We start from the raw sequence: 27,621 nt of genomic DNA on the forward strand, positions 1-27,621 counted from the left end.
AACTAAAAATGCCATTTATATCATCCTTTGCCCATGTAACATGTTATATGTGGGAAACACTATGAGACAGGTCCGACAAAGGATCTCAGAACATAGATCTTGTATAAGAAACAAAGTGCAAGACAAAACCAACCCCTAGTCTAATACTTTGGCAGAGCAGGCCATACTGATCGGGACGCGAGATGTTTTGTACTTCAAACCGTAAGAGCGATGACGCGGGGAGGAGATATTTACAGCATGTTGCATAAAATAGAACAGAGGTGGATATACTCCCTAGACACAGTCCGGTATGGCCTGAACATATCGGTGGAGTGGAACAAACTGGTTGTGGAACGATAAAGATTGTGGATTCCCCGATCACATCAATAGGGTGCTGGATCCTTCCATTATATTTTGCTGATACTAGACACAGAAATTTGGTGCATTTGAGGCTTATGACTGATTCGGTCTACTTAAGCCATCAAAATCGGTGTCGACCTAGACTAACACATGGCAATAATATGCCCTTATACCCACATGCCCACATTTGTTGCCGGGAAATGGGTTGAGTGAAAAGCCTGTACTAGCTTTTAGGGACGCTTTAATTTGAGCATCCTGGGGAAACCGCCCGATATGTCAATAATATGCTTCTACACTACCTCTTTGAGAGAAATGGATAGGTGGATAGCCCCTCTAAAGGAGTAACTAGTCCAAATGGACACCCCAACCTGGACTCATGCCCTACACATTAGGATATGCATGGGGTGTTCAGAAATATAGTGTCAGTCTACACCAGCACTCGATTCAATGTGAGAAGTAAAGTCCACTTTCTACCTCCATGAAGAGCCGCAACATCATCATACGCATGCTTTTCACTAGGGCGTCCGGCGAACCGCCCAACTTGACAATCAGAGCTGGAACGCGACTATGAGCACGATAAAACATTGGTAAGTCTCATAAATATGTGCCCGCACTCTGTGGGCACTTCATGTGCTACATGGAATACATCTTCATTAGCCCGAACAAAAGCTATTTTTCGTTGCTATAGCCAACGCGATCATGCACCTATTCGCCGCTTGCGGCCAGTATCTTTCTAGTCACAATGGTGTTAGGTGCACGTTTTGCTCTGTCTCTGATCAAACAAAGGGATTACTGACTCTCCCGGAACACTTACACTAGCCGTTATCGATTTTTCCACGGACGATGCGTATGCCTCGCTCGGATATATATGAAATGAAAAAATGAGCCTGTATCTTCCATAACCTACACATACAAAGTGGACTGGGGAATAGAGCATAGAAGATATGCCATATCTAGGTAAATGATGAGACCCGCATCATTTTAATGTGACGCAATAAATGTCAGGGATTAATCACTCAGCGGGTTACTACTCTGTTTTTTCACCTCTAACAGAGTTGAGCACAGAGGGCTAAGCCTCCTGTAAAAGCTGTAGAAAACAAGATTCAACACCAGGCGATTGCATCTCCAGCAATAGAGCAAGATAAACAGAGTTGGGACGAAAACTGCTATTCTTGCGAGTAAAACATTCTTTGGCACTGACATGAAAATCTGTTAAAAATAAAACTAGTGAGAGCCACTGAGATAATGCTTTGGCTTATATGCAGATATATGGTAATAGTACCCAACTATCCTTTATAGAGAACCGGATTACCCTGATCAGCACTTGATGCATGTGTGAAAAATGAGGGGATTGGTGAATTGGGATGCCGATCGACTTAAGGACTGTTAGGACACCTTCTCTGCCTGACAAGAAGTAATATTGTGATCTGAAAGTTATTTATTTATTTTATTGGTTGGTTCAAATATTGAACCTTCCAAAAATAAAATACAAGATCTTTTATAATCATACTTAATTACATCATTTACATTTCATACTTAATTTCAACATTTGTATTTTACATAATATTTACAACTTCACTTAAATCAGTGTAAAATCCAAACTCCACAATGCTAAAAGCATTATCTAAAGGAATAAAATGAATTTCCATCTCTACATTGCATGTGCTGACAGTTCCATTTCGTTATATATACACTGATTTACATCATTACAATTCATGCTAAATTACATTATTTACATGTCAAATGGGATCATGGTACTAGCTTTCCATTTTAAATATCTCATCGAGATAGTGTATGATGGCAATTCGAACTGATAGGTTGCGATTAGTAAATAACCACTGCCATGCTTGTGTTTGATTCATTGGGATTTGTGGAAGGGTGACTCTCCTAAAATGATGTTTACGCTTATCTGCAATACTGGTGCACGCTGTTAGGCAATGCTGCAGTGTTTCTTTTTGTGATTTGTCATTACACCATCGACAATAATTTTGATCTTCTGGAATTTGTCGCCTTCTCGCTAATATATTTCATGTATGCCATAAATTGAGTCTAAAACGTAGATACTGTTTACGGCGATACACATTTTTGTAAATAGTCTGCTAGAATGCCAACTTTTTTATGTCCAAAAAGATTGATATCAAAGTCTTTCAAGATTTTACAATTGTCTAATGTAATGATCCAATCGTATTGAAAGAAGTAGATTTTGGCGTGATTGGGATTATGTATTAGCGTTTCAAGGGTAATATCGGCATCAGCCAAAGTATTCAAGGTGTGTCAGACCCATTTACTTGGAAAGCTGTCTTTTGTTAGAAGCAAATAACGTGCTAAGATTCCCAAAATGTTTATTGATGAAGAGTTTACCAAGCATTTTCTCAACAAGGCACACCTTTTCCATTGTACTTGTGAGTACAGCTATACCAACCCTAGTTCAAATCGAATTACGGCTCGTGGAGTGCTATTTGGGAGTTGTAAAACCTTTTTCCAAAACTTGGACTCAAGCACATCTCAATACATACGATTTTTTGGGAGACTCGCTTCGGAGTCATATGATAGCACAGGGATTGCTTTTTGTTTGAAGAACATGACAATATGTTTATAACAATATTTAGCACACCTATAAGTTAGAATTTTGGCTTGCGCTATTAAGGCTTTTAATTTACATTGGATATTCAATTCTTGCTCATGATCTTTCAAGGTCTTTGTTACTGTTGCTTCCGAGTATTTGTTTAAAGGATAGTTCCGGGACTTTTTTTTTATTGTCCCTACGGGTCGGCCATGTGTTGGTAAGCATAAATCGGTAGATCGTAGGAAACTTTCCTATGGACCTTACCCGACTTTTCGCCCATTATCGCACTCGAAATCAGCCTCCATTTTGTGATAATCCTATCATTCCGCCGCATCGACCTGGCTCACCTGCCTTTGCGGCACTAAATCAAATCCCCCGCCCCTGAGCCTGACATCAGCAGACGCGTACTGCCCATTTCAAGCACGTCTCGTGTCAACAATCGCTGCGCCTCAGCTATTGACGTGTTGCCATGGAAATGGCAGGACGCCTCTTTCCCCAATAAGTATAAACAGACCGTTTCACAACATACAGCAGCAGATTTTCGATTCCATTCCTCTCTCTGTGTTACTTTGAGTATTCTGTGACTCGTTTCAGTGCTCTGGTCAGCTACCTTCGCCGCTTGTAGCCCGTGTGAACACCTGTACCATCTCTGTAAATTATTTTACTATCTTTACCGCACAATGGCCACAATAATGCCGTATATGTACGAGCCCGAGTACACCGAGGAGGAACTACTGGAAAGGCAAGCACGCGAAAACGATGGGGATTCGGACGGCAGTTGGGAGGACCAGTCAACGGATGAAGAGCCTGGACCATGTCGCATGGACGGCGTCTCCACCTGGTGCACGTGCAATCGGTGCGAGCTAATGCCAACTGAGGAGGAGAACTGCTGCTGCCGTGAAAATTCCGGGTGCTTGGCCTACATTTCGGAAAGCGAGCAAAGTCTGCAGGAAGGCGAGCAAAGTCCGCAATGCATCACCGAGCTGCCAGAGTTCAGGGAAGCCTGCCTCTCACGGACAGTGTTGAGGATGATGATGGTGCTTATGCACGAACTTCGTGGCACTGTTCGTCCGCGTAATCCGAGTAACGAGTAAGTATACTCTGTTTGTGATGTCAGTGATGCCACCACTATTTCATGGTCGTCTCCCACATATAAAATTACATTTACATATCATTCGAACGCATGTAAATTGGTTCCATATAGTGCATTTTCTAGATATAATTTTTTTCTAAGAAAAATGACATGTGTTACCTGAATCGACATTGATAAGAAAGTTTGGTCAGTTTAATACAGTTTGCATCTTTTTTTTTCACAGGTGGTACAGGCTGGTGGCCTATCGTTGCTTCACTTGGTGGCTTCACGGGAGGCTCGGACACCGCGTTCGGAGAGTAATACCTGCCTGTGCGGTACTTGCCATTAGACAACATTTCCCCAGTGACAGTGGACAATACCGCGGATTTTCCCTCGATGTGCTGCAACCTCAACTTTACAATGTGTAATGTTTATTATTTATGTTTAACTAAAATCTAAAATAAAGCCCAACATATATTTTAGCAATGGTTGTTTTGATTTTTTAAATGAATCTAGTGTGTCTCCGTTGAATAGCCTTCCAGTGCCTTGTCTTGTCACACCACATGTCTCCGGCCAGCATCCTCCCTCACGCTGGCCGCACACCTTCAATCCACATAACCGTTGAACCCATATATGCAGCAGTCATACATATATTATTTTGTGGGTTGGCATCAAGCGTTGGCAATAAAAAGCTGTTGGATTTTATTGATACAAAACATGGTTATAGGTAAATAATAAATATGGTTGATCATAATAAATCCTCTTTTTGGGCACCGGGTACAGAGATGACCCCCATATATTCTCCTGGGAGGGTGAGGTATTTATAAACTCACCCCCCTGCCTTCCATGTAGTAGATCCTGCAGCCATCCTCTTACATTCAGTTAGATGGCCTCTCCTTGGTGAGGCCCTGCAGCAAACGGGTCTTGTCTGCACGACCACCGCCCCGATCCACCCCCCCGCCCTATCAAAGGCAGTTCGCACCGGGGTACTTGTGCTGGCAAGTGGAGCTGTCAGGGAGCGATAAAGGCCAAGAGGTGCCAAAGACCATGTACACTTCAAAGTGGTCTATAGAGCATGGGTTGTTGTTCCCATGTCTACCTCCAGACCCCGTGTCTCCTGCCAAGCATCCCCCCTCACGCTGGACGGCCCCCTGCAATCCACATAAGTGTGTCTCCATTCACGAGTCTTCCTGTGTCTTGTCTGCACGACCACCGCCCCGATCCACCCCCCCGCCCTATCAAAGGCAGTTCGCACCGGGGTACTTGTGCTGGCAAGTGGAGCTGTCAGGGAGCGATAAAGGCCAAGAGGTGCCAAAGACCATGTACACTTCAAAGTGGTCTATAGAGCATGGGTTGTTGTTCCCATGTCTACCTCCAGACCCCGTGTCTCCTGCCAAGCATCCCCCCTCACGCTGGACGGCCCCCTGCAATCCACATAAGTGTGTCTCCATTCACGAGTCTTCCTGTGTCTTGTCTGCACGACCACCGCCCCGATCCACCCCCCCGCCCTATCAAAGGCAGTTCGCACCGGGGTACTTGCGCTGCTGGCAAGTGGAGCTGTCAGGGAGCGATAAAGGCCAAGAGGTGCCAAAGACCATGTACACTTCAAAGTGGTCTATAGAGCATGGGTTGTTGTTCCCATGTCTACCTCCAGACCCCGTGTCTCCTGCCAAGCATCCCCCCTCACGCTGGACGGCCCCCTGCAATCCACATAAGTGTGTCTCCATTCACGAGTCTTCCTGTGTCTTGTCTGCACGACCACCGCCCCGATCCACCCCCCGCCCTATCAAAGGCAGTTCGCACCGGGGTACTTGCGCTGCTGGCAAGTGGAGCTGTCAGGGAGCGATAAAGGCCAAGAGGTGCCAAAGACCATGTACACTTCAAAGTGGTCTATAGAGCATGGGTTTGTTGTTCCCATGTCTACCTCCAGACCCTGTGTCTCCTGCCAAGCATCCCCCCTCACGCTGGACGGCCCCCTGCAGACCGCATAATGCCACGACATATACACGTCATTCATTCACAAACACACCCCTGTTTCGAATTCTTTATAACCCACTTCATATTTCTAATGAGAACTTCTTTGCGCTTTGCTAGTCAACCCGTGAAGGTGCTGGTTATCTGCTCTTCGTCTCTGTGAACTTCCGTGACCACTTTGAGCAAACTCGTCAGTTTGCAACCTGTGAACTGCTCCCTGTTCTACGACAAGAAACTACTCTGATCCCTGCATCTAACTGTTTGTTCGTCAAGGTAAGTCCATGTACCATAATCATTTTGCGTCCAATTTTTTAATTTATATCTATTTGCTAGTAGTCATCAAATTGCATCCATGTTTTCTTTTCGTTCACGACAGTACATGCAAGGAACTAGTCACATGTTCTGAGTTTAGTCAAATTACTTTTTCTATTTTTTGAAAGTTATTGAAATACTTATCCGCATGTGAATAACGTGTATAGTTCCAAGAACCAAAACGGACCTTGCATTGAACCTTTTATGTGTCATTTAATGTTTTAACACATTGGTATTCATAGAGAATTGTTGATCTTTACTTTTCAGAACTTTCCATAATGCCTGCCTGTTCCATTGGCGGTTGCCCTTCGAAGACCCATAACAAATCTGAAGATACTATAATGCATGTTTTCCCTAAGACAATAGATCAGATAAGAGAATGGGTCCGATATTGCGGATATCCAGCCTCTGAGCTAGAAAGTAGAGTCCTTGAAGTCTTTGCGGACAAGAGGGGTGATCGATACCGCATCTGCAGCAGGCACTTTAGCCCAGACATGTACTCCACATCATTGCTAATAAAGAAGAAAACACCGCGAGCGAGGCGAAAATTGCTCTCAACCGCTATTCCCACTCTATTCGTCCACATCCCTCCACTGGTGAGTCAAGTTTACGTATTTGTCTCTCGGCCTTGCGGTAGTGTGTAGCATTAGCTAACAATAATTTCCCCATTTATGTATCCACTCAATATGAAGGCGGAAGATTCTCCATCCGTGTCGTTATTGCAGTCATCAGCCACTTCAAGCGCCTATCGGGTAATCTTACTTAGCTATTCTGACACTGACTTGTTTTAGGCATGTAAATCAATAGTTTTAATTGATCGTGTAATCATTTTACCTAATGGTACACCACAGTACTCGTCCTCTAGTCTTTGTTTTCAGTTATAATTATTGTTATCCAAAATAATGCAAGTACTGTCTTTCAGGGAGATGCTGAGGAGTCCAACGCATTGACGACAACCGTAGATGTCACTCAGATGCTCGAGGTACGTTTCCGGACAGTTCCATCGATGGAGATCATCAGATCTTGCATTCTTGTAGCGTGATTGTTACACACAATGTTTCTTTCGTTTTTAGCCATTGGTATGTCCTTCTGTCGTCGCCCTCCTATGTGTCTTCTTTTTTCAATATTGTGTTCATTACTAATGAAAGTCCTATGTTTCAGGGAGTCGATGGAGCATTAGTCCAAGAAGAAGGGGGAGCATGCAGTTACGGGTCGGCGCAACAGCTTGCAGAAGTGTGCACCGCAGTTACAGCGTCCCTTGATGTTCTTATGCATTTCGAGGTATGGATACTGACAGATCAATCATGCGAGATCAAATGACGTGATTACATCCGCTATACTTCCTTCTTTATTAACGCAAGTACTATGTTTCAGGGAGCTGACGGAGCTTCTTCAACAAGAACATCACCCCTAGTAGTTGATGCAGATCTCTGGGTGGTGACACTTCCAACGATGGAGCAAATCGAATCATATTTAGATATCCATTATTTATTTTAGACAACTGATCATTTGTGCAGGTCTATTTAGATGAGCCGTTGACGCCTGCAGAAAGTTTATGTTCTTTTAAACAAAATAGAAAACCATACTAATGCAATTACTGTGTTTCAGGGAGTTGCTGAAGCGTCATCTTCAATAATATCATCAATGGAAGTCTATGCGGAGCCCGAGGTATGGATCTTGACAGTTCAATCTAACTAGATCAACAATGCGTGAACTATTGTCGTTTGAATGTTCTACACAATGCGTTCATTCGTGTTTTGCTATTGAGATGTACGTATGGGTATTGGTCCCCAAGTACATTTTGTGTTTTCAATATTATTATACATACTAATGAAAGTTCTATGTTTCAGGGAGTCGATGGAGCCTCAGTGAGTGATGGATGTGCTCATCATGAAAATATAGTCGTTGCAGCGCGAGAGGAAGTGGAGACATGCACACACGAGTCGGAGCAACAGCGTCCAGATGTTGAATTTCTAGGCAAGAAAGTTTCAAAGAAAAGAAAGCAAAAGAAGGTTAGTGTCCTGTTCACTATATTATGTTGTCTTTCACTGTCAATAGTTCAATACTGTAAGTTGTGTTTAAACTGAACATCCCTTTTCTAATCTGTCCTCTAGTTGCGAGTGGGTGTAAGAACTAGATCTACACAGACAGTGAAGCGAACGAGAGATGTTGCTTGTCAAACCTTTTGGCAGGGACTTGAGACTGGAGATGCATCGTGCCAATGGGAAGAATATGAAGTGATTGACAACGGAGCTATACCACCACCAGCCATTGATAGTGAATGTCCTCCTGGTAGTTTGGATGCAGTCGGAGATCAATTCACAGAATCCACACCCGCAAAAAATAAGAGCGCGCGAAAGTTGAAGACATTGTTTTTTTCTCCCATCTCCGGACAAGGAACAGATGTTGCAATGGAAGAGAATGAAGTGGACGACAATGAAACACCATCAATATCACTCAGCATAGCGGAAGACGATATCAGAGATTGTACCTTTCATGCGAGTGACATGTCCTCAACGTTACAGGCCGAACCAGCTGGGATGCAGAGTGACAGTATAAGGAAAGAGGCCAAATTCATTGTATTCGATAGCTGTTTGATGGATATTATTATGATGATGAAATGTGGGCATTGGGTTGGTGGGGAAGTATGTGGGGAGCCATTGATTAATGTGACTCGTGCAATTCGAGGCACTAACCTTAAAATACATGCCACCTGTACACAATATCATCCGTTCGCATGGTCTGCACAACCCATGCTGGGGCAACTGCCAGCAGGCAATCTACTTTGTGCAGCGGCCGCACTTTTTAGTGGTTCAAGTTTTAAAAAGTTACAGTATTTCTTTCAGTTTGTGGGAATCCATTTCATTGCGAAAAGTCAGTTCTACAAATACCAAACCGATTATCTATTTCCAGCCATCAGCGAAGCTTGGAGAATGGAAAAAATGTCAATGGAAAGTACATTCGCGGGCAAACGCTTCAGGCTAGCCGGTGATGGACAGTGCGACAGCCCAGGATTTTCAGCCAAGTACTGCACCTACCACTTTCAGGACATGGAAAGTAAGAAAATTGTGAGTTCGGTGGTCGTGCAGGTGTCACAAAGTACATCCTCAGTGGCCATGGAGAAAGTTGGCTTTGTAGCATCATTGCAAGAACTACAATCGCGGGGAATGGTGATCGACCTGATAGCCACGGACAGACACGTTTCAATTGCCAAGACAATGAGAGAAGAGTACAAAAATATAAATCACCAATTTGACGTATGGCATCTTGCAAAAACAATCAATAAAAAATTGTCGGCTGCAGGAAAAAAAAAAGATATGCAAGGTATTTCACAGTGGTCCAAGTCAATCAGCAACCATCTTTGGTGGAGCTCAAAAACATGTGAAGGGTCGTTGGAAATTCTACTGGAAAAATGGCGGTCAGTAATGTTGCACTGTAGCAACGTACATCGATGGTCGACAAATGAGCATTTCCACAAATGTGAACATGGCCATTTGTCCACAGAGGAGGCACGGAAGAAGAAGTGGTTGATTCCTTCATCACCCACTCACAAGGCCATTGAAAAGATTGTATTTGATAAAACTATAACAAGAGATTTGAGGGGACTCACGGAATTCTGCCACACAGGAGATTTGGAGGTGTTCCACAATATGTGCCTAAAGTACAGGCCCAAAAGATTGCATTTTGGCATGGAAGGCATGATAAATCGGACTCTTCTAGCGGTCTTGGCACATAACCATAATGTTGGCCGTCAACAAAGTAGGACGACCGGAACTTTAGGGACGCTTCGCTACAATAAGGCCTTCACTAAAAGAAGTAAACAATGGGTGATCAAACCAGTGTTTGAGGATATGCAATATGAGTTTATTGAGAGACTTATCGTAGATGTCCTCGATAGGCACATACATGGAGTGGTGAACGAACCTATGCAGGGGACAACTGCATTGCCACCCAACATTGCCTCTGTTCCATGTCCACCTAAAGCAGAGCTCATTGAGAAATACACATCACGGTTTAAATGATTGTAATTTGATTGTCTGTTCTCTCGAGTCTCCTCATGTTGCAGGCCCATTGCAATTAAACCAAACAGTAATATAAATCATTTTTACAAAAATTATAGAATGTTTCCGTATTACAAACACATGGCCGACCCATAGGGACAATAAAAAAAAAGGCACGCAGACAAGATGCCCTTACACTAACTGGAGCTAACTAGAAATGTGTGCTCGCTCAAAGTGAAGGTCAGCTGCTTTGATGTTTTGCTCGGGTGGCGGAACGGCCCACGACCCAGTATAAGGTTCTATTGTGATTTGACCTTGACAGGCCGGGACCATCCTGAAAGACTAAGAAAAGATAATGAATAAAATTTCAGAAACGAAACGATGAGCCACGTTCATTAGAAGAAGTAACGTCGGCAAAGAAGGAGTGGTGTTTCGGGTCTGCCCTACACAGAGTAAGTAACTTTTGATGAGTTTATACCGCAATTTCATTACTATACAGTGGCTTTAAAGACGGGTTCAGTTGTACTTGTTCGTTCTATGTGGCATATTGTTTTCTACCGCGCACTATCTTGAGGAGAAACATCTGCTTTTACTGAAGCACCTCAAAACCTTCCTCTTTGCTTCTGCTTTCTCTCTCCCTCTCCCCTGCTACAACTGGTCCACTGTCTGCGACCTCGGTCCTGGGCCCTTCCACTCTCCACCTGCACTGCCTCCCTGTCAACCCCTGCACTGGGGGACTGTCTCAGTATCCTACAGCCCCCCCTTCCCAGCACTTGTTCTGCACTTACCTTGCACTTGCCACCAGCTGGCCCTATATATTTATTATTTTATGCTACTTACCTTGTACTCCACTCCCCCCTCCTCCCTGCCTCGCCACGCCTTTAAACACTTGTGTACACCCAGTAGCGCTGTCCTCGCTATGATTTTAATAAGGATCTGATGGTGAGACTAATTTCATTTTTTATGTTTTTAGGTACATCATTCACTACTGTCTGTGTCACGAGTACCGGACACCGGCGGACGGCTTCTACAGCCGCCAGTTGCTTCTCCGCGTGAACAACGTTACCACCCTGACCATTTTATGGGACGATCGCCAAGTACAAGTATGCCCTTACGCGGTACTAACGGTTAGATGCAACATACCTACCGTTGTGGTGGCCTAGTGCCTCGTTGTTGGAACAGCCATGCGATTATCAGTGCGACCGAAGAGCTTATTTTTATCGTAAACCAACACCCTGTGTACTGCACACGAACATCGCTTCCCTCAAGACGAACTAATTTGGATCGAGAGCAAAGAAAAATGCAAATCGCTGAATATTCTCTAAACATTTGATGTCCAATAAACGTACTTTGCCAAATGTACAATCTTGCCGTTTGCTTTTAAACCACGGTTTCACATTCCGAATTGTGGCGCTGTATTGTGAGATGCTCTAAGAGCCTGTGTACAGCAAAGGACCATCGCGTTCCTCAATACGAACTTTTTGGAACATGAGCAAATAAAAATGCAAATCGCTGAATATTCTCTAAACATTTGATGTCAAATAAATGTACTTTACCACATTTACAATCTTGCGGTTTGATTTCAAAGTACAGTTTCATATTCCGAATTGTGGTGCGCTGTATTGTGAGCTGATCTGTGTTGATTTCCGGGGTCTGTGTGGAGTCGCGTAGAAGACGCCTGGGCGCGTTTGCCTACGCAGCTCAGTCACGTCACGGATAGAGGCGGGGAATATGAATGTTTTGATAAAGTCTGTTTCAGGGGCGGGGGATTTGATTTAGTGCCGCAAAGGCAGGTGAGCCAGGTCGATGCGGCGGAATGATAGGATTATCACAAAATGGAGGCTGATTTCGAGTGCGATAATGGGCGAAAAGTCGGGTAAGGTCCATAGGAAAGTTTCCTACGATCTACCGATTTATGCTTACAAACACATGGCCGACCCGTAGGGACAATAAAAAAAAAGTCCCGGAACTATCCTTTAACAGGATGTAACGCTCACCTGGAATCCACGGGGACGTCACTCAGCCTGTTCTGACCTCTTACGACCTCGAACCCTTCCTTGGAGTCTACTCGACTAGAGACTGGGCCTTGTTTTCTTGGAAAGTGTGCTCTCCGTCCTGCTTTCAGCACAGGGTTGCGTTGATTGATGCGGGCTCATTGCTGCCTAGTTACTTCACTGGCAAGAGTCCGACAGGTAAGTATAATGAGTCTTTTGAACAGTTCTCTAACTTTGTTCCTTTCCTTCCTTAGATGATGGCCGGTGTCCGGGTATGGCGACGTGCTGCTGAGATGAGTAGCGCTGAAGGTGAGTGAGAGCGCAATGCGCAATGCGACCCTTTCATATTTGTATTGAACGGAGTTATTTTTCTGTGTCTTTTAGGGGCCGCGACGTTGTCAGAGTGGATGCCGGTTATGAAGAAGAAATGCGGTGAGTAAGTGCGGTATGCGGCGCCTCTAGATGTTTCCAGGCTAACCTGGAGTGTCTTTTCCCTCTTGCAGATGGATGAGAAGTTCCGGAGACAGAGTTCCCCCAGAGCGGCTGGGATTCAGGTAAGCGTTTGAAGCTCATACAGTCTTTAAAAATAAGCAAAGATTTGCTGAATGCTTACTAATGCCTTTTTCTGTTCTTTTCCCCTTTTCCTTAGGAAGCGGCATGCCGGGATGGGAATGACACCGCCGAAGATGCCCCCAGAATAGAAGGAGCGATGAATGATGAGCAGAAGCGCCGCAAGGTAAGGCTGTTCCTAACAGTGTTCTTGCAGGAGCTGAGCGTAGAAGAAAGATGCAGGCCTACTGGAGACCGATCCGAACACGGCGAGTGTCACGCTGCAGGTGCAGAAAACACAAAGCATGTTTCTCAGCCTGACCGTGGCTTAAATAGTCTCTGGGTATCCCAGGTGTGTCTGGGCTGAACCACACCCAAAAGACTAGACTGCACATGCAATTCTGGGAACTGAAATATGTGGGGCATCCATCTTGTCCCCATCAATGCACTACAAGTCCAATCCCCAATGTTATCCTATGGGAGTGAGTGAGTCTGGTGCGACAAGCGCCAAGTCTGACTCCATGTGGGTCTTTGGAGGGATGGAGAGGCCCTTGAGGGCCATGTAGGTGATCGTGGCATGGCTACAGCCTGAAATCTTGGAGGGCTGGGGACATGCGGGGCAGGAATCATGACAGCACTTCCCCCCCCCCCCCAAGGCCCCTCTCAAGGTGGCTCTTCTGTCTGGTCCTGGTTTGTTTGGATGTTTTTGATGAAATCGTCTAAGCAAGCGAGGTGCATGGATATACTCACAAGGCTCCCATGTCCTGTCTTGTGGACCATACCCCTTCCAGTCTACTAAGTAGTATAATTAGGATCTGACGTACTTTGAATCCAGGATGTCCTTGACTTCAAATTCTGGCTCCCCGGCGACTACTACTGGCTGTGGTGGCATTGCTACCTGGGTCCCAGGTTGAACAGGTTTAAGGAGAGACACGTGGAACACAGGATGAATCTGCATGTTTGACGGCAAAGCTAGTCTGACCGCCACAGGATTTATCACAGAGGTGACGGTGAACGGACCCAGGTATCTTGGACGGAAAGTTTGGGTTCCTTTAATGGACACGTGTTTAGACGCCAGCCAGACTTTGTCTCCCACTTGGTAGTTGGGGGCCTTTGCTCGGTGTTCATCAGCAAACTTCTTTTGGCGATTCTTAGCTTGAAGTAGGTGTTCAGCTGCCCTTTTAAAGGTTTGAGAAATGGTTGTGTGCAAGGTTTTGACTGCTGGCATTACCAGGGTTGTAGGAACGTCCAACTCAGAAGTACGTGGGTGCCTGCCATACATGGTATAAAAGGGTGTCTGCCCAGTGCTGGTGTGTAGGGAATTATTATAAGCATATTCAGCTATCCATAATAGGTCGAACCAGCTTTCTGCAGCTTGGTGCAACATGCAACGTAGATACTGCTCGAGCGTCTGATTTGTCCTCTCAGTTTGACCATCCGTTTGGGGATGGTGACTGGTGGGCCATAGAGCAGCATTTTCTCCAGAAGTTAAATACGAATTGAGTACCTCGGTCTGAGACTAAAACTGAAGGAAACCCATGGAGCCGTACGCTGCCTTCAAGAAATACCTTTGCCAGAGTGGAAGCATTTGGGAACCCCTTAAGAAGAATGAAATGTGCAATTTTTGAAAATGGGTCCACGACCACAAGAATAGTGCTAAACCCTTGACTGAGTGGTAAATCAGTAATAAAATCAAGGGACAACGTGTGCCAGGGTGCTGGTGGGATTTCCAATGGTTGTAATAGCCCAGCCGGTTTCTGCTTGGATGACTTGTTTTGAGCACACACTCCACAAGATAAGATGAATTGGATAATGTCTTTACGCCACGTGGGCCACCAATAATTTCGTTTTACCTTGGCTAGGGTTTTAGCGATTGCGGGGTGGCCCTCGATCAAGGAATCATGATAACCGGACATGACTTGTTCTCGTAGTTATTGGTTTGGTAAGAATAAACGATTCCTGAAGTAGGGCAACTGATCTTTTATCATGTAATGTTATCCTTGTGCACTCCATGCTTGTAATTTCTCCGGACTTATCAGGTTTTGGATTTCTTCATGTGATTCTTTCTGAGTTATGGTTGCTGTGATTCCTAGGAGCTTGTCACTTGGGATGATTGCTTTTGGGTCAGGGGTCTGATACCCTTGCTCTTCCACCCCCATACGGGAAAGGGCATCTGCCTTCCCGTTTTTCACCCCTGGTCGAAATGTAATCACGTAGTCATATTCAGCAAAAAAAAGAGCCCAACGTAGTTGTCATGAGGATTGGGCCTTTGCTGTTTTTAGGTACTGGAGGTTCCGGTGGTCAGTTATTACGGTGATTGTGTGTCTCGCGCCCAAGAGGTAGTGCCGCCATGCCTTAAAGGCTGACTTGATGGCCAGGAGTTATTTGTCTGTGATAGCGTAATTGAGTTCAGGGGGTGTGAATTTACGCGACCAGAAGGCAACAGGGTGTAACTGGCCCGTTTCGGGGTCCTTTTGTGAGAGGACGGCTCCCATAGCATGCTTGAGGCGTCTGCTTCCACTAGGTATGGGAGATCGGGGCGAGGGTGGTGTAAGATTGCGGCAGATGTGAATCTTGCTTTAAGTTCCTGGAAAGCTTCCTCTGCTTCTGTAGTCCACTGGAACTTTTTGTTGCTTTTCCTTAGCAATGACGTGATGGGATGCACGATTTGCGAAAATCCTGGGATGAACCGGCGGTAGAAGTTTTCAAAACCCAGCATACTTTGAACCCCCTTGAATGAATTTGGGGATGGCCAGTTCAGGATAGCATCTACCTTGTGTACATCCATTCGGATTCCATTCAGGCTGAGAATAAAGCCCAGGAATTCCACCTCGGAGACGTGGAATGAGCACTTTTCGAGCTTGGCGTAGAGCTGGTGTTGACAGAGTTTCTCCAATACGGATCGGAAGTGTTTAACGTGGTCCTGCTTTGATGCGGAATATACTAGAATATCGTCGATGTACACTAGAGCACAGACATCAATCAATTCCCGTAGGACATCGTTCATGAAGTATTGAAATGCTGCAGGCGTGTTGCAAAGGCCAAAGGGCATTACTTGATATTCGTACAAGCCGTATTTGGTGCAAAAAGCGGTTTTCCATTCGTCCCCCTGTTTTACGCGAACAAGGTGATATGCCCCCCTCAGGTCTAGTTTTGTGTAGATTTGGGCATCTTTGACTTGATCAAGCAATTCAGGGATCAGTGGCAGGGGGTAGCGTTTTCTTACGGTAATCTGATTCAGTGCTCGATAGTCTATGCACGTTCTCAATTCCCCCTCCTTTTTTGGTACGAAGAATAGAGGACTGGCTGCTGGAGACTTCGAGGGACGGATGAACCCGTTGGCCAGGTATTGGTCAAGATAGGCCTGCAGGTGCTGGTTTTCTGGTTCCGTGAGTGCGTAAATTCGCCCACAAGGGATTTGTGCGCCGGGTATCAGGTCGATTTGGCAATCGTATGGTCTATGCGGTGGCAGGGTATTAGCCTGTTCTTTCTGAAAGACATTTTGAAAGTCCTGGTATTCACTTGGTAGGGTGCCGATTGCCACAGTCGCATGCATGGAGGTTCTGGTGTCTATTGGTTGTTTCTCTTGGCGATAACATGTGTGGGCGCAAGTCTCGGGATAGGCCAATTCTTTTGCTCGCCAATCGATTCAAGGATTGTGAGCTACCAACCATGGCATTCCCAAAATCAACCGGAACTGTGGTGCCTTAATGAGGTCCAAAACGATAGATTCTTGGTGTCCATCCTGGCACAGAAGGGTTAAAGCTGCAGTGAATTGGGATACTGGACCAGAAGCTATTTCCGTGCTGTCGACAGTGGTAACAGTGTCGGTGGTTGATTTAGGGCGTAACGGAAGCCCCATATTTGCCCCAAGATCCTGGTCGATGTAATTCCCAACGGCTCCACTGTCAATGTATGCTCTTACTGCGTGCATCCGAGATGGTTGTTGTTAATTGATCAAGACCACAGAATGGGAGGTCTGTAGTTCACTTTCTTCACTCGACAAGTGGACCCATACTATTGCCGGGCTGGGGAGTTTTCCAATTCCTTGATGGTATCTTCCTTGTCCGTGGCCCCTACCGTCCTCCTCGGTGGATTCACAGGGCACTCTTTAAGGAAATGACCTGACCTTCCACAGTACAGACAAAACTGCTGATGTCTCCTTTTATCCCTTTCCGCTTTAGTCAAGGGGGATCTGGCCCCCCCGATTTGCATTGGTTCTCCTGAACCTTCCGTTGTGCGGGCAATATTGTCCTTTGAACGCACATACATAGGGCGAGGGTCCGGTCTGGTTCGATCTGCTCTTCGGTCCTGCAACTTATGATCCACTTGAACAACAAGGTCAATGAATTCTGAGCAGTCTTTCAGGGTGTTCACTACTTGTGCGAGAACATCCTTGAGCTCCCCCCGCAACACCTGATGAAATAACGTGGTTCTCTTCTCCACTGGCCATTCTGCTTCAACTACGGTCTATTGAATGTGGCTATGTATGTTAATAGGTCTTGATTCCCTTGGCATAGGGACAGAAGTTTGTTGTCTAATGCCTGCCCATGAGTTCGACGGGCGAACAGCTTTTCCATCTCCTGCTGAAAGCTCCTGAAGTCATGCAGCAAACGATCGTCTTGGGCCACAAAGGGTACAGACCAGTCTGCGGTGCTACCACTCAGGTAGGATAGCAAAAAAGCGACCCGTGATTGGTCATTCAGAAAGGTCCCTGGTCTACAACGGAAGTGCAGGTGGCACTGGTTCATGAACTTTGCAAACCTCTTGGGATCCCCCGTAAATCGTTGGGGCGGGGCCAAGGGAACTGCCCCAAAAAGGGTTATCTGAACGGGATTGGTTGATGGTGCTGGCATCGAGGGCACGCTTCCCGGCAATGGTGCATGCCCTGCTTGTGACTGGAGAAGTTGCCGGCTTAAATCATCAGTGCGTTCTTTGGCTACTATCAGCTATCTCCTCAGGGTGTTGGTCTCCTGCCTGGCTAAATGTACTTCGGAACGTAGCTGCCCCAACATGTGGGCTAACTGGTCGGTTTCTGACGTTTCCATGACGCCCAGGTGGATTTTGATGTGAGGCTTTGTGTTCTGTAACGCTCACCTGGTATCCACGGGGACGTCACTCCGCCTGTTCTGACCTCTTATGACCTCGAACCCTTCCCTGGAGTCTACTCGACTGTAGACTGGGCCTTGTTTTCTTGGAAAGTGTGCTCTCCGTCCTGCTTTCAGCACAGGGGCGCGTTGACTGATGCAGGCTCGTTGCTGCCTAGTTACTTCACTGGAAAGAGTCCGACAGGTAAGTATAATGAGTCTTTTGAACAGTTGTCTAACTTCGTTCCTTTCCTTCCTTAGATGATGGCCGGCGTCCGGGGATTGCGACGTGCTGCTGAGATGAGAAGCCCTGAAGGTTGAGTGAGAGCGCGATGCGCGATGCAACACTTTCCTATTTGTATTGTAATGAGTTATTTTTCTGTGTCTTTTAGGTGCCGCGACGTTTTCAGCGTGGATGCTGGTTATGAAGAAGAAATGTGGTGAGTAAGCGCGGTATGCAGCGCTTCTAGATGTTTCCACGCTAACCTAGAGTGTCTTTTCCCTCTTGCAGATGGATGAGAAGTTCCGGAGACAGAGTTCCCCCAGAGCGGCTGGGATTCAGGTAAACGTTTGAAGCTCGTACAGTCTTTAAAAATAAGCGAAGATCTGCTGAATGCTTACTAATGCCTTTTTTCTGTTCTTTTCCCTTTTCCTTAGGAAGCAGCGTGCCGGGATGGGAATGACACCGCCGAAGATGCCCGTAGAATAGAAGGAGCGATGAATGATGGGCAGAAGCGCCGCAAGGTAAGGCTGTTCCTAACAGTGTTCTTGTTCTTGCAGGAGCTGAGCGCAGAAGAAAGATGCAGGCCTACTGGAGACCGATCCGAACACGGTAACGCTGCAGGTGCAGAAAAAACAAAGCATGTTTCTCAGCCTGGGTGTGGCTTAAGTAGTCTCTGGGTATCCCTGGTGTCTCTGGGCTGAACCACACCCAAAACACTAGACTGCACATGCAGTTCTGGGAACTGAAATATGTGGGGGCATCCATCTTGTCCCCATCAATGCACTACAAGTCCAATCCCCAATGTTATCCTATGGGAGTGAGTGAGTCTGGTGCCACAAGCGCCAAGTCTGACTCCAAGTGGGTATTTGGAGGGATGGGGAGGCCCTTGAGGGCCATGTAGGTGATCATGGCCTGGCTGCAGCCTGACATGTTGGAGGGCTGGGGACATGAGGGGCAGGAATCATGACACAGGACTCTTTCGAGTGTTTCACTTCCTAAATGCCACTGAAATCGATTGATATTGGTGTTTGTGTTGTTTTTACAGACCAAAATTTGAGTCTTAGCTATGATTATAGTAAGATTGTTCTTACAGACATATTGTTCTAAGGTGTTCAGCATATTCTGCAATCCAAAGGGTGTCTGTGACAAGAGTATCAGATCGTCAGCATACAAAAGATAACCAATGGGTTGGTTGCTTAATTTTGGGGCATCGCTCATTGTTTGTAAGAATGCGTGTCTTATATCAAGGATGAACATGTTAAATAGAGTCGATGGCAAGATGCATCCTTGCTTGAGGCCTCTTTGTGTTCGAATAGATTCTGAAAGGGTTCCGTCCACAAGCTAGCCTGACCTGCATGGAGGTGTTCGTATGTAATAGCATTATCAGAGCTAGCAAAGAAGAAGGGCAGTTGTAATCTCTTAGTTTCTGATAAAGTGAAACCCTATTGATCGAATCAAACGCAACCTTGAAATCTACAAATGCAATGTATAAAGATTGCTTTTGTGTTGCATATTTGGATTTAATCAAATTGAGAACTATAATGCTCGGAATGGTGCCTATTCCTGACACGAATACAGCCAGAAAGGGGTCCAACAATTGGTTGTTCGCTGCCCAGCGATTGAATTCTTTTAGGATGATTCGGGAGAAGATTTTGCCGGGCGCATTTAACAATGCAATTGGTCTGTAACTATTCGGCATTTGCCGATCACCTTTTTTGTATATCGGAACAATGAGTGAGTGTCTCCATGTCGATGGAATTGTTTGGGAGTAATTTACTAACGTAAATATATTAAACAGAATCTTGGCCCAAATGGTCGGATGTTGTTTAAACAAATAGTTTGAAAGGCCATCTGGGCCACAGGCTCTAAATACATAATGATATGTCCAGAAGATCAAAGGACAGATGGAATTGAGTCGGAAGTGATAAAGAATCAAGGCTCACACGATTAAGTGGAGGCACACAGAGGTCAGAGAAGTGTTTAACCCACTTGTCTTCAGTGACACCATTGGCTTGAATTACCCCTCGATTGCCTTGAGTCGTTCGATTCAGGATTGCCGAAGTTTTAGCTATTTTCTTGAATTGTAATATATTTAACATCTAGGTGCCATCTTTTTGATGAAGAGAGGCGCATTTTGCTCGTAGCCAATTCTTATATTGGGTCTTTATACGAGCGAGAGAAGCATACCTGATTTCACTTGGCAATTTTAGGGCTTCCCGTTTATCCGCTCTAAATTTAGTTTTCCTGTCCTTCAGTTCCTCATCATAACTATGGAGTGGTCGTTTCTGGTTGAGTAATTTACCTGGTTTGCATTTTAACATTTGTGGCATTTTGGTATAAAAAGTATTTTGTCTGGTTGAGTTCCTAGAGTTACTTGAGTTATATTCTTAAGTAAAAAGTTGTATGAAGCCACAGATTTGGCTCAGAACATCAGAGTCTATTTTCACCAGCGTTAATTATTAAGCCAGTTAAATTAACGGCCTTGTGGTCTCTCCCCTGAGTGTGGCTTGACAACCATTTAGCTATTAGTTGATCATGGTCACTTTCATTCACTTTCAAGACTCGGAAGTCCTCCACTACAGGAAAAAGGGGAGCACTCACGAAGATATAATCAATTGTGGCACAACTACTACCTTGGCGCCATGTGGGGTGAACGGGCATATCTGACTCACACGATTCATTAAGCATTATCAAATTGAAGATTTTGGTGAAATGCTTCCATAATTTTATTCTACTGGAGGCTTTTGTTGTTTTTTTTTTGTACAGTTCAAATTAAGGTCACCTGCTATTATTATATGGTGTACCGAAATGTCTTGTGATGTCAGTACCATTAAATCAGTGAGGTCTTCCATGAATTTTGTGTCCGATATGCCCGCCGGGTTCCAATACAGATTTATTACCGCATATACACAATTTTGAACCGTGATTTTTACCATTTGCATAAACTGATTTGGCATCGCCCATATTTCAGCACAAGTTCCAGCTTTAATTTCATTGCAATTAATAGGCCTGAAGTGGGACGCCTGTGGAGGGCTCTACTAGCAGCATTTAAGAATATGTCATATACATCCAACAAAGGGGGCTCTGAAAGCCACGTTTCTTGTAACATTATTATATCGTATTCTGCAAGGTTTTTTTAATTGCCTAACAAGTGTTTAAAACCTCTAGTATTCCAACTCATTAATGATAGATAGATAGACATTTTGGCAACTACTGCTAGTTATTTTTGTGCACCCCCTTCTTTACATGAGCATATATTTTGGTTCGCCTGTTTATTAAATGTCTGAGGCGTTCTCAAGAGGGTGCCCTCTCCAACTGTGGGACGCGTTACTATGCTGTTTGTCAGACTCTAACTTGGGTTTTGTGGTACTGGCAGAAGACGTTCAAATAGGTGTTCTTTTGCTAGCCATATCGTATTCTGTATGACTCTGGGATACAACCATAGTCTTACAGATGATAGGCTATTATCCTTTATGAACTCTACTAGGGCTATGGGCCTCATTACACGGTATGCGGTAGCCATGGTTGCCGCCGGTATTTTACCGTGTCCGCCTTGGTGGATGGCCAAATTACTGGCCTACTCCCATTTTTGCCCCCATAGGGCTCAGTGGGAATGGGGAAGGAGGTAATTACGGTACCGCAAATTGCGGTACCGTAATTAGCACCAAGGTCCCTTTGCGGGCCCGTTCCTTAACGGCTGGTAAAACCAGCCGTTGAGGTCGGGTCCGGCAAAGGGACCTCGTAGTAAGGCAGTAAGGGTTTACCGGTACCGGTGCCCTTACCGGTACCGGTAAACCCTTACCGCATACCGTGTAACGAGGCCCTATAATGTATGACAGGCCAAGGTTAACGGGTATGGAGCCGGGCATTTGACTGGTAAATGATGTGCTTTTCCACTGGAACCACCATCACATTCCTTATTAGTTGTGACTACTCCCCTTCCATCACTTGAACCCATCATGTTGGCAAGGGCCGTCTGTAACAGATTTAAGTTAGTGGAGACTTCACCTGCTTGGACCCACAGCAACTCTTTATGCAGAATAGTATGGGGTTGTGCAAGTGGATTCACCACACCATTCACAGTGGTTATACTAGCTGCGAGTGGTGTTACCATACGCTCAGCCATATAGGCATCCACTGCTTTGCGAATCTCCTTACGCTGATATGTTATGTTATGTTACTTTGCATTTATATAGCGCCTTATGTACCATTGGTATGGTCTGAAGGCGCTGGTAGGTTGAACGCCCTAGGGAACCGAAGTTCAAGTCAGTAGAGAGAGAGTAGAGAGAGTCAAAGGTGCTTGTGAGCACCGGATATGTGTGCAGCTGGTGTGGCATTCATGTAATAGCTGCTTCATAGCGGTAGGTGTGGTGGTTGAGAGATCAGGGGTATGTGTTTGTTCTGGCAGGTTTTATCCAGACCGGTTCTGGCTGCATTAGGCCTGAGGAGAACGCCTGGCTGGGGGGTGTGAAACCAGCAGTGATTAGTTAGAGTGATGTGGAGTATGAGGCAGTTGTTGGTATGAGAACAGCTATACCGAATGGTGTCATAGTATCTCTGTGTTCTAGTTGAGTGGTGGTGTAAAGAGGAGAGTAAGCATGGTGATGTGATGAGATGGTTTACATGCTCTTTCAAATGTTACATGCATTCCAAACCATTCATGTATGTCGCGCACTTCTATGCACTCCGAAACCGTTCCACGCACTCCGAAACCGTTCCACGCACTCTGATCTGTCCATGCACTCTGATCATTTCCGTGAATTCTAAGTTGTTTTTTGCACAATTCTAAGTTGTTTTATGCACCCTGTCCACATTTTCATCTGTACCTTCCACATATTTCACCTGTACCATTCATATGTTACATCAGTACCTTCCACTTACTTCATCCGTTCAGTCCACATACGTCTCCATTCCATCCACATACTTCGCCCACTCCATCCGTTCTGCGCACTGGTCCATCCATATACTTCACCCATTCCGTCGGCTCTGCGCACTCTGCTGCTCTGCCGCTCTGCGCACCCATCATACTCCGCGCACCCATCCGCTCTATGCAATCGTTCTTTACACGCACTCATCTGCTATATGCACTCAGTTCTACAAAGTCGTTCGCTCATACGCACTCATCCGCTCTATACGCTGATCCGCTCAACATGCTCATCCGCTCGACATGCTCATCCGATCTACACACTCATCTGCTCAGCGCGCTCATCCGTTCCACGCGCTTCATCCATTCAAATGATTTCATCGGCTCCATTCAATTCGTTCGTTCGTCATGCATTATCGATTCAGGCCATGTCACTTGTCATACGCACTGGATCTGTTCCGTGCTCTCTATTTTATGTACTGTTCTCGTCTCATGTACTTGAATCTTCTATTCTGTACTTTCCATTTATGCCATGTACTCATACAGTCGGAGTCATCTGTCTGTGTACTCATCAGTCTCTTGTATTCATCTTTCCATCCTCTTCTCTTTATTAATTTTGCCCGTTTTTGTTCATTTTGTCCATTGCACTCATTACATCCATTTCATGAATTTAAACTTCATTACAGTTTCCGTACAATTTATTCTTTTTACCCACTTCACTGCTTTGGTCTATTTTACTCATCCTATTCCGTTTGTCCTTTTAGTTTACATTAGCGGTTATTAGTTGTCGATTCCTCACATGGATCTTGATGTTGTATTGTTATTTGTCTTATTGTTATTCAGGATCTAGTAGTTTGTTGGATTGGTGTCATTGAGCTGCTGTTATTCTGTTTGGGTAAGTTTGCGTATGGATTGGTTTTAGGGGAAGAGCAAAGTTTTCAGTAGTTTGCGGAAGGACATTAGATCTTCAGTTAGGCGGATGTGGGGTGGGAATGCGTTCCATAGCGTGGGGGCCAAGGCTGAGAATGATGATCCGCCTAACCTGACTGAGTTTGTTTTAGGTATGACTAGGAGGCCGGCTCAGCTTGATCTTAGAGGACGTGAAGGGTGATAGGGTTTTAGCTTGTCTTGAAGATGTTGAGGTCCTGTTTTATGCAATGCTCGATGAGAAATGCATAAGGTTTTGAAAGTCACCCTTCGGGCCACTGGAAGCCAGTGCAGAGTCTTAAGGGCTGGGGAGATGTGGCAGTTTGGCTGCAGCGTTTTGGGCCCTTTGACGTTTATTCAGTTGGTAAGCGTGGACTCCGAGGTAGAGGGGGTTTGCGTAGTCCAGTCTTGATATAACAATTGATTGGACCGCGGAGAGTCTGTTGGGAAAGGAGAGATATGGAAAGATGCGCCTAAGAGTTTTAAGATGGTAGTGGCAGGACTGAGACGTTATTGACTTGGCGCGAGAGTGTTGGCAATCTACTCTATGCTGGAGTGCCTGGACAGAGAGGGAGTCGCAGTAGAAACAGGAATCCCAATGACGTTCCGGGCCAAGCAAAGAGTGGGGATCCGCCCTAGCGAAGCGACATTCGCAGGAATAGTAGGACACAAATCCCAGACGCTCCCGCATAGACGGAGGACTATGCGGAGGACTAGGTGACCAAGGAACTGGAGCCAGAAGAAAGGACAACAGGAACAAAAATAAAATTCCCAGTGATACCAGTGCATCCAGCCCCGACCGCACGGAGAAAAGGACTGAAGGGCGATGCAGAGCACAGGAGGGCAGGGTTACGGCCATCTGCGGTACCCCGCGTAAAAATAGGACAAACATTTTCTTTTTGACTAAAGTGCACCGGTCCCGCCCCGAAGGACAGAATGTACCACAAGTATGGAGGAAAGGGGACGGAACATAGGAGTATATTTCTTTCAGAAGAGAGGCGGGACAGGGTTCAGGGGGGGTCCGAAGGGTCTGCTGCCGGATAGTAGATCTAAGAACTAGTCTCCCGAGATGGGTTGGAAAGAGTCGAAGGCTAGCATTGTGGTCGTTGGGGCAAGGCGGTCGGGAGGGGTAGGTGTGGGGGTGAGGGTGGAGAGTTTGGTGTTAAGGGTTGTCACTCCGTCAAGTTCAGTGTTGTATAAATTTAGCGAGAGGGAGTCGCAGAGCATTTGCGTGTGGGTGGTTTGGGCAGATGTAGGTTTTACAAATTCTGAGATGATCTTGTGGAGTTCTTTGCTGCTGCTGCCACAGTTCAGAATTAGTTTATTGCAATAGGCCTTTATGGCCCCTCAGATTTCTAATTACGGTGGTGGTGGAGGGCAAACAGATCTGCTTAGATTGGTTTTAGATTCTCACCATTTGTGCTCAAGAGAGTTATTTTGACTTTTGAAAGTCTTCAGGTAGGGCGTGAACCATTTGGGGAACGCTCCTTGCCGCGAGGCTGCAGGGCATGAGGGAGTGAGAGGATTCTTTAAGCCAGGAGTCAAAGGATTTGAAAGGGTCTACCACAGGTCTGCATCGCTGGGGGACTGAATAGCAGGGCTTCGGCTAGGTCAGCGAGTACCTTAACATTGTTCCAGTATTTGTGATCAAAAGTGAGGGCAGGAGGGGGCTCTGTGGGAGTAGGGGCTGGTGTGTGGATAGAGAAAGGGATGGCAGAGTGGTCTATCCAGATAAGCAGTTTGGGATTGGATATAGAGACGAGGTGATAGGAGCTGAAGATCGCATCAAGGGTGTGACCGCCTGAGTGAGTTGGACCAGTGGTATGTCGGGAGAGGTAGAGTGCCTCAAGACTGTAGATCAGAGGTTGGGTCATGGGGTTGTTGGGCATATCGAACCAGACATTGAAATCTCCCAATAGTGTAAGAGGTGGGTGATTTATCCGAATGGTAGCTACTGAATCACAGATTGTTGGCAAAACATAGGTCATAGTAGAAGCAGCGAGTGTTGATGGTAGCGAGAATTTTACTAGAAGGGATTTACAGGTAGCATTGCATGTCTGGGTTTTTCGACGAGTGAGACAGAAATGAGGTGTGTAGAGGATTGCCACTCTGCCACCTCTGGAAGGTCCGTTGTGGGCAATAAGTGTAGCCAGGGGGAAGGCCTCATGCGCAACTGGTGCAAAATTGTCAGAGAACCAGGTTTCAGTGATAAAAATTAGGTTGGGATTGGGTCAAAGATCCTGCGTCTGTTTCTCACCACGGAGCGGGCATTAAAAAGGATGCATGTGACTTCATGAGGGGAGGTAATTTTTATGATGCTTGTCACAGGGAGAGCTCAGTGGACATTGGTGCCCAGTGAGATGAGGTGTGGTAGATCAGTCTGGGGGGGGCAGACAGGGAAGGGGGGAGAGTTGAGACAGACTGAGGGGTTAGGGGGGATCTGGATGCATGTACTCTGAGGGCTGGGTGAGTGGGTTAGGTCGATGGGGAGCGGAAAGAGTAGGCGGGCTGTGGTAGGTATGCGAGAGACATGGTGGGAAGGATTGGGGCGTGGGAGGGTGGTGAGTGTTGCACTTGTGGGTGAGGAGTTCGAGTGAGCGCAGAGATGCCACGGTAGTGGCGAGGGACTAGTGATGTTTTGAGCACCAGAGAGCCCTCTGGCTTGTGAGTTTGAGATTGTGCGCTGTGTGTATGGACTGGGAGTATGGGGTCGTTCTCAATAGATGCCAGGGGGTAGAGGAAAGATATGTCCAGGTGGGTTGAGATGTGTTGTATGAGGGTTTGTGGGGTGTTTGGCATGCCAAAGCGCTCCTCTGATCTTAGAGTTAGAGGCAGAATGATTTGTGGGTGGGCAAGGGGGGGTTAGAGTATCAGTGTTTGGGGGCAAGGGCCGTAGGTGGCGACCCGATGTAGGATTATAAGGGGTGGGGGGGTTCATGAAAATAGGTGCTAGAGCAGAGGTTATGTGACAGATGGGGTGAGTTATGGGGGTGTGAATGGTGCAGAAGGAGCGGGGGACGAGGGGGTCAGAGAGGTGGACTTTGTTGATGTGGTAACTCCATCCGGGAGGGGGGTTCAGGAGCTGTACTGAGTGGTAATGCAATAGCAGCACCTAGATTTTGAGTCACCTGGATAGAGGGAGACAGTGCTTAACACGGGGGAGACCGTAAATGCCATAGTAGCACCTATGTGTCTACCTCCATAGATTGAAAAATGTTTGTTTTGGAGGATTCGTCATTCAGTTGTTGGAGGGTCACAGCTTTGACTAGGCTATCTAATGGAGCATACGGCATAGTCAATATGTCAGTGGATTTTGTGCCACATCCTGCTTTCCCTAGTTCTTGTCGGTGATATTTTTTTGTCATCACTTTAGATGTTATTATGGAGTTCTTAGTTGGCTTTGGCATTGTAAAAGCTTTAAAAAACTGTTTTGTTTTCGATGTGGTAATTTTAGTCAAAGATTTCTGATTCTTAGACAATTTGGTATGAGCAGCTGTCTCATTTGAGGCTGTTCTAGCATTATCAAAAATTGTGTAAGCAGATTTTTAATTTTTGGGCGGTTTCGATTGAGGCTGCTGAGTGTCCTCTACCAATGTTGTAACCACATGCTGTAGATTTGGTGTGACATAATGTGTGTCCTCTACCAGATCAATAACCGCATTAGGTAAATTTGGTATGGCACTCGCCTCTTGAATTAGGCCGTTAATCATTGG

Source organism: Ambystoma mexicanum, chromosome 1p, assembly GCF_040938575.1.
Source record: "Ambystoma mexicanum isolate Mex_15411 chromosome 1p, UKY_AmexF1_1, whole genome shotgun sequence".
Classification (NCBI taxonomy): domain Eukaryota; kingdom Metazoa; phylum Chordata; class Amphibia; order Caudata; family Ambystomatidae; genus Ambystoma; species Ambystoma mexicanum.